The following is a 9,228-nucleotide window of genomic DNA, read 5'->3' on the forward strand; positions in this document are numbered from 1 at the left end:
GGCTCTGTATGGGATTGTCCACGGGTTCCATAATGGCCCCATGTGAATTGCCTAGATGGATTTCATGTAGGATTGCACTTGGTACTAGGTGGGACCCAAGTGGGCAAAATGCACAAGACCCACCTCGGTCCCAGCTTAACCCTGCCGACATTTGTATGTGGGGCCCATGTGGGTTTGAAATGGGCTGAAAAATGGGCTCTGTATGGGATTGTCCACGGGTTCCATAATGGCCCCATGTGAATTGCCCAGATGGATTTCATGTAGGATTGCACTTGGTACTAGGTGGGACCCAAGTGGGCAAAATGCACAAGACCCACCTCGGTCCTAGCTTAACCCCGCCGACATTTGTATATGGGGCCCATGTGGGTTCGAAATAGGCTGAAAAATGGGCTCTGTGTGGGATTGTCCGCGGGTTCCATAATGGCCCCATGTGAATTGCCCACATGGATTTCATATAGGATGGCACTTACAAAAAGGTGGGCCCCAACTGGGCTACATGCACAAGACCCTTCTTGGTCCCAGCTTTAGTTTTTTTGTGGGTACTACAAGGTTACTACATGGGCCGAAATACAGGCTGTAAGTGGGTTTGTCTATGGGTTCCATGTTGGCCCCAGCAACTTACTCATTTAGGTTTTATGCAGGATTTCACAGGGCTTTAGGTGGGGCCCAACTAGGAATCATATGCATGTGGCCCAACTAGGGATCATCTGGGTTCCATCTAAATGAGTAGCAACACCACACAAACAAGTTTTAAAGCATTAGAGCACACAGTGAGATTGAAATCTTTTCAAATTAAAATTTTATTGAAATTACCAATATTTGAGACAATATTTAAAGAAGCAGATTTATGTCAGATTAAAGAGTATCTCTTTAAAGTTATATACCTAATTGTTAAAATACATACTTTTAACCTGTATTTGACCCAGTCTATACTGAACGCTTTGAACATTTGAACAGGAAATAAATTGGGGAGTTAGAAGAAGCAGCAACTATACATGTATCAGTACAGCTTACACTGCAGACAGTCATTTGTGCATTCTGGACACTGTCCTCCATCTCTTGTCCCAGACTTTTTTTAAAGTTCCCTCTCAGTTTCTTGCCAGTTGATCTGAGCAGTCTTCTTAAGAGCCTCTGCAAAACAAATTAGTTTTTTTTTAGGGATTATGATTTTAGAGAAATCATGTTACTTACACATACTTACACAATACCTTATGAAAGAATAAAAACTATTACTCAGGATAAAAAAACAAAAACAGCATTAAACTTCCATTGGAATAGTCATGGTATTGGAATGTCACTGGAAGGGCATTTGGGAAATTTAACAGAGAATTACTGTTTATTTATTCAGACTATTCCGATTTAATTTTGTATTAATAAAACCAGTTTATAAAGTATGAATATGCGATGTGTTTGAAAGCATCAAATCATTCATTGATACAAGTTAACCATTAAAAACTCAGTCCATGATAGAATGGGCCAACGAAATGATGCATAATTAAAGTATTTTAATTATTTTTTTATTGCTAATGATTTACGATTGCTTTTAAAGTAGAAATACAAACATATTATTCTTTGTGTCTTTGGAAAATAATTGAGGTGATCACAGGTGTGGGTGATTCTTAAATTTCCAGGATGGCTCAACTTAAGAGTCATAGTTTTAATAAACAAGTTAGAATTAAGTCAAAATGAGAATCCTGATTCTTTTAGTGTTTCAGACAGAGATCACGATTCTGAACAGATAAAATAACAACATAACATGTAATTTACTAGAGGTTCTGACAAATGTTAATTCCTGCAGTCGATTTAAAATGTTTAATCTGAATGAAAAAAAAGGTTTGAATGAATAATTCAATGACTAAAATACGTGTTTCATTACTGGATGAATCAGTGTTTTTGAACGAATCTCTAGAATGAATAATTAAAGTTTCAAGTGTAAAGTTTCTTGCAAAAGTTGATTTACTCTATTTTGATTGCTACTGTAGACAGTGTTTATATCTGAACTATAAACTTATCTCAGTACTTGAATTACGAGCTGATGTTGTTGTAATATTATTTAAGAATATAATAAATTACTGTTGTGTCAATCTAAAATGATCTTCCCACTCATCATTCTGTGAAGTGGTGCAGGACAACTTTGTCCAACAAGTGCTTGTTTCGGACTCTCATCTGCAGATACCTTGTTTTTTTTTTTTAGGGCTTGATTAATATAAGCAGCACGGCAAGGCTTTTTGTACTCCGCGTCTCCTAATAAGGAACTGAAATAGGTAAATATAAGTCTGCTTTTTAAAACAACAGAGGATGGTTAGTTTGTGACAACAGCAGGAAACTGCATATTACGTTTACATCAAGATTAAATCAAATTTGAAGCTTGTGACTTATAAATGCACATCAACCCAATGACTTAGCATTCATGTAAAAACTATGTTCAGATTAATCAATCAGAATGATTTCATTTTCAGAATGACTTTAAAGGAGAACTCCGGTCAATTTTAACATTGAGCTCATTTTTTTGTACATTTGGAGTGCTGTCAATACAGAGAACAACGACAAAAATCGGTGTTGCCTACACCTAGTTATTCTATTTTTAAAATTTGCACCCTGTTGACTTCAATGGGGCAAGTACTAAACCTGCTTTTAGGCTCTTAACATCCTTGATGTGTCATTACAAGTGCACAGAAAATGTGAGTGATTCCTTCTGAGTGAACACGAGTGGATCTGACTGCAGTAGATTTTAAAGATATGTATAAAAATGATGTTATTTAAGCCAGCGCAAATACCTGTTTACATCCTGTTTTTCGGTTGAAGTCCAAAGTAGTCGATTGCCGAGTTCACGCGCGGTAAGGTTTAGTTACCTATGATCACGCGCGTGAACTCGGCAATCGACTACTTTGGACTTCAACCGAAAAACAGGATGTAAACAGGTATTGCAAATTTTAAAAATAGAATAACTCGGTGTAGGCAACACCGATTTTTGTAGTTGTTCTCTGTATTGACAGCACTCCAAATGTACAATAAAATGAGCTCAATGTTAAAATTGACCGGAGTTCTCCTTTAATTTGTGTGTGTGTGTGTGTGAGGCGCGATCGAACAGTGTAAACATAAAAACATACTAGATTATTTTGTTTATACAGGACATTCAAACTGCAAAGTGTTTAAGTTACTGTAAAATTTAAAGGAAAACAAATATATTAATCTGAAATGTAGCAAATTAATTTTCAATTCATTCAGGTACAATTACCAAACATATATCAAGGTCTTTTTGTCTTTTTATTAATTTAATTAATAAACTAATTATATAAAACTATTGTCAGTGCTCTACAAATAAACAGTTTTTTTTTGCCTTTACTTTATTAATAAAACTTATTTAAAAAATACAAGGCTTAAGCAATTTATTTTCCTTTGGTGGTACAGCCTGAGACACGCACAAGCCTTCTGCATTTTTGTTTTGCTTTTCCCTCCATTGTAACAAACTTGTACCGAACTGTGATGTCTGAACCGAACCGTGACTCCTGTGTACCATTCCACCCCTAATAAGTGGCTCTGTATATTTCTGATATGTAGAGAAACATTAATTCAGAATCCTAACTACACAAAGTATTGAAGTAGTTCACTTTACAAATTAAAATTAGCCCATGATTTACTCATCCTAGGTGTGTATGACTTTCTTCTTTTAGACGAATACAATCGAAGTTATATTAATAAACACACTGATGCTTCCAAGCTGCATAATGGCAGTGGATTGCAACCATTGCAACCATCAGATTGAAGCTCCAAAAAGTGCATCTATCCATTATATAAGAGCTCTACGTGGCTCCGGGGGGTTAATAAAGGCCTTCTGAAGCTGCGACGCCATGGCGATGGCGATGGCGATGCCATGAGTTTGTGTAAAAAAATATTCATATTTAAAACTTTTTAAAGTAAAACAACTAGCTTCCGGGGCAAACAAACATACGGATTCCACTTAAGGGTAAAGCGCAACTTATGCGAGTAATGTGACGTACTACTGATATTTACGCTACCCCATGATGCACTACGCTACTTCTGACGTCATAAGTTGCGTAAGTTGCGCTTTATACACAAGTATGGCCGGAAGCTAGTTATTTTACTTTATAAAGTTTTAAATATGGATACTTTTGGAAACTCATGGCCTTGCTCCAGAAGGACTTTATTAACCCAACCAGTTAATATAACTCCAATTGTATTCATCTGAAAGTCATATACACTAACGGTGGATTGAGGGTGAGTAAATCATGGGGTCATTTTAATTTTAGTGAAAATTACTACTACTCTACGTCAATTATGTAAAATCTAATTTTGTAAATTTGATTAAATTAAGTAAATTCAAAACACCTCACACATAACAAAAGGTTAATGGATTCATACCAGAAGTGACAGTGCAATCCTTCACCAAATTGCCAGTACTCATCTGGATCCTTGGTCAATCTGGGGTTGGGTGGAGTGGGCTGAAAAGAGTGGGTCCTTAAAAAGAAAGATTTAATTTGTACCATTCCTTTAAACAATATTAAACAAAGCGTATTTAAATTGTACCAACATTTGCCATTATTAAACATTCGGAACAAATGGTCCCCAATAGCTCCCTGGGTGCCGCAGCAAAAACGTCTGCCCACTGCTCCGGGTGTGTGTTCAGTGTGTGTGTGTGTGTGTGTTCAATACTTACTAACACACACACAAACACACACACTGTGAACACACACCCGGAGCAGTGGGCAGACGTTTTTGCACATACATGTCACGTCACATCACACAATTGTAGCTTTGAAAAAAGCAAATTGGTACACCAAAATCAAACAGACCATCTAATAAGTTTACCTGTCGCCACATTTATCCTGCTATGACACGTCTGAGGGTCTTTCCCTTGATGCTCTTCAGTGAACTAAATAAAGGACTGATGATGGTGACATGTTCTCCTTTCTTTGTCACTTTAGAGGAAGAAAGACAAAAGGATAAAAAGTTACTCAGATTTGTCACTGGTAGATGAAATGACTTTTGATGATGAGAATAGCCTAATACTTTTAACTACATAATATATAAATCCCAATGTAAGGTTTAGAAGCAATGGTTAAAACTGACTTGCATCTTACTGAAGTTGATAATCGTGGTGGATTTGTCTCTCCATTGGGTGCCTGTTCACCCCAAAAAATCTTCTTCCAATGCTTGAGATATATCCATATGTAAATGACTGTTTTATCAGTCACTTTACTCATTCGGATGCTCCTTCCCGAAAAAAAAAAAAATTAAAATAAAAAAATTATATTTAAATATATTTAAAACACATTTACTTCATTCTTATTATACTTCAAATCCATTAACATATTTATTGGCACATCTCCTAAGACTTATATTTAATTTATAATTAAACTTTATTTGGAGCCTTTAGTACACAATGCACATTTTTTAATATTACGACAACATTTTAAAAAATATATAACCATTAATATAGTGTACCTAAAGTACACTTGCAATAGTTTCACTTTAACACAATAAAAATACACTTAACCTCAGCACGACTTCCAGATAACTAAAGTGCATTAAATACAACATTTTTTGTTCTTATTGACTTTAAGTATATATTTTAGGATACCAAAGTACAATTGCAGGGTATTTATATTAAGTACATGTATGTAAATGCTTTGCAGTAAACTTAGCATAAAATAAATGTTTCAAATATATTTTAGTATTTTTTTTTATTTTCCATTAGGGTTTTCATGTGTTTGAGTTTTAAACTAGCTGACAACATTGACATCAGAGGCTTCAATGTTAAATGCATAATTATGCTAATCGCGATTAGCATCTTACTGTAAACAAATCAATGGTACACACACACAGTCACACACACAGCTGCAGGTTGTAGTACGTCCGTTTATCCGTGAAAGTTAACTTACAAAGAACATTTCTGGGAAGTTAATGAACTCCATTAACACACGATTGGTTTACCTGCATTATATATTCTACCATGAACTATATTAACATTCTTATCCGCTTATTTTAATGTAATACCTAAACGTTTAAATCTGTATTATTAATTGATCTCTATTTTTCTAAAATGATAGTGGATAGGACATGAATACGAAGCCTAACTTTACGTAAGAGACTGAAAATTTTTCTCTTACCTGATATCGCCAAAATGTTTGCACGACTCACACATCCAGGCCGACCTTCCTCTGTGTTCACATATCAGCTTCTGTTCTCCTCCGTTTACATGTCACAACGCAAATTAGTTTAAAATAATAATTTAACAGGCATATGGCATAAGGAAAGACCGAGTAATCTTGCCGAGCAGTAGCACACACATGTCGTCATCATCAATACAAACTGACGTATTTTCAAACTTGACCAGTAAAAAGGCGCGCACGGTTGTCATTGGCCAGTTACGTAGATGGCAGTCATATTAACCAATCATGATCAAAGAAGGTGAAAACAACCAATAGCAATTGTTTCAGCGTGGTAATGGAAAATATTACTTTTTTTTCTTCTTCTTTTTTTTTTTTAAGAAATGTGTGTTCAGTTTTATTTGTAGACTATGTTATTTAATTAGTTGGTCAAATAGTGTTTTGATGACAGTGTGAATAAAAATGCAATCCTGCATGGTAAGCTTTAGGCAAACACAAAATTGTCCAAACAAACAAAATCACACAAAGCAAAAAAGTTTCTGCTGCACTTCTCTCTTGAGATTGAAATTATATCCATTATTATTATTATTGTTAATAATATGATTATATTTTAAATTTAGATTGTAACATAAATTTAGATTTTTGAAGTGGTGTTTGGATCAAAATATTATACAATGCTAAAATAACAAAATAATAATTTGAAATAATTATAATTCAAAGATGTATTCCTTGAAGACATGACATTGATTCAACATACAGATTTTGTAAAAAAAAAAACTTTAAAAAAAAACTAACCCTAAACCTAACCCTAACCCTAACCCAACAACTGACATTATTTCAACTGTATTTCAACTTTGAGGGTCAGTCATGTGCCAACTATGACTGAAAATAAAAGTCTGTACTGTTGGCCTCAAAAGAAAACTGAACTCAAAACACAATATGCTAAATGAATGAAACTGCACTTTATTCTGTACTCCTGTATATGATGCAAATATGATTTCTGAATTTACATTGGATTTTCCCTTCAAACCATGAATTTCCATTCTATCTTTCTTTACTTGGGCTATTTCATCATCTGAACTGATGTGCCCCTTACAATAATCAAAACCCTAACCCTAACCCTAACCCCAATATTCAATCTCTAGAATTACATTGTCACTAACCGACTGACCAGAAAACTATCTCAATTGAATAAGGGCATATGGCTGTTGCTAGGGGTTTGATTTCTTCTACCCATCTCTGAGCCATTATAATTCCATTATTTAGATAGATTTTGATAGACATAATTTGATAACTTCTGTAACCCGTTCTTCATATTGTACAGTGACCATTTTCTGGATATTTTGAACCATTTGTATATATTTTTTTGAAATAACTATATGGAGATAAGCATTTTGCAGTAACTCACAAAATCAGACCACTAAAAGTTGACACTTATATTTAATGTCATGGGTTGGAACTAATGTCTGCTGAACACCAACACTCCAGGACTGGATTTGAAGAGACATGGCCTATAGGCTACTGTAACCACATACACTATATTGCCAAAAGTATTGGGACACCCCTCCAAATAATTGAATTTGGGTGTTTCAATCAATTCTGTGGCCAGAGTTGTATAAAATCAAGCACTAAGCAGACGCTTCTACAAACTTTGTGAAAGAATAGGTCGCTCTCAGGAGCTCAATGAATTCAGTGAGTTCAAGCGTGGTACCAGGTTTCTAATTGTGTAATAAGTCCACTTGTGAAATTTCCTCACTACTAAATATTCTGCAGTCAGCTGTTAGTGGTATTATATGAAAGATTATAAATTACAAATATACTGCATATAATTGTTTTAATGATTGTACAGATATGTTGTTTACAAGTGTATAGTTTATGATGCAATTTACAGATGCACAATTTATATTTACTACATAATTCATTATATTCACAATTATACTTGTATGTATTTCTCCATTCAGGGTCCATATAGAGATTACCTATGTGGCTACCACCATAAGATTGATTGTGTTTGCTCATGACACATATGGTTTATCAAAGTGGGTCCCATATGTTTTTCCCATTCATAACCCATATAGAGATTACCTATGTGGGTACCACCTTGGGCCCATGTAGGCAGCCTATATAGGACTGATTGTATTTGCTCATGTCTGACCCATATGGTTTATCAAAGTGGACCCCATATGTTTTTCCCATTCATAACCCATATAGAGATTACCTATGTGGGAACTACCTTGGGCCCATGTAGGCAGCCTATATGGGACTGGTTGTGTTTGCCCATGTCTGACACATATAGTTTGGCCAAGTGGGCGCCATATGTATTTCCCCATTCAGGGCCCATATAGAGATTACCTATGTGGGTACCACCTTGGGCCCATGTAGGCAGCCTATATAGGACTGATTGTGTTTGCCCATGTCTGACCCATATGGTTTATTAAAGTGGGCCCCACATATTTTCCCCATTCAAAACCCATATAGACATTACCTATGTGGGTACTACCTTGGGCCCATGTAGGCAGCCTATATGGGACTGGTTGTGTTTGCCCATGTCTGACACATATTGTTTTGACCAATTGGGCGTTATATGTATTTCCCCATTCATAACCCATATAGAGATTACCTATGTGGGTACCACCTTGGGCCCATGTAGGCAGCCTATATAGGACTGATTGTGTTTGCTCATGTCTGACCCATATGGTTTATTAAAGTGGACCCCATATGTATTTCCCATTCATAACCCATATAGAGATTACCTATGTGGGTACCACCTTGGGCCCATGTAGGCAGCCTATATAGGACTGATTGTATTTGCTCATGTCTGACCCATATGGTTTATCAAAGTGGACCCCATATGTTTTTCCCATTCATAACCCATATAGAGATTACCTATGTGGGAACTACCTTGGGCCCATGTAGGCAGCCTATATGGGACTGGTTGTGTTTGCCCATGTCTGACACATATAGTTTGGCCAAGGGCGCCATATGTATTTCCCCATTCAGGGCCCATATAGAGATTACCTATGTGGGTACCACCTTGGGCCCATGTAGGCAGCCTATATAGGACTGATTGTGTTTGCCCATGTCTGACCCATATGGT

General features: G+C 35.9%; 1 long non-coding RNA gene across 1 annotated transcript; it reads right to left on the reverse strand.

The window, feature by feature from the left end:
* Positions 1–4,829: 4,829 nt before the first annotated feature.
* LOC311296078 lies at positions 4,830–6,262 on the reverse strand. The gene is made up of 3 exons (XR_014628484.1): positions 6,132–6,262; positions 5,096–5,235; positions 4,830–4,940 (listed from the first exon to the last, which is right to left on the reverse strand). It is a non-coding gene; the product is annotated as an uncharacterized lncRNA (long non-coding RNA).
* Between the last annotated feature and the right edge of the window lie 2,966 nt (positions 6,263–9,228).

Source organism: Rutilus rutilus (genome assembly GCF_951802725.1).
Source record: "Rutilus rutilus genome assembly, chromosome: 8".
Lineage (NCBI taxonomy): Eukaryota > Metazoa > Chordata > Actinopteri > Cypriniformes > Leuciscidae > Rutilus > Rutilus rutilus.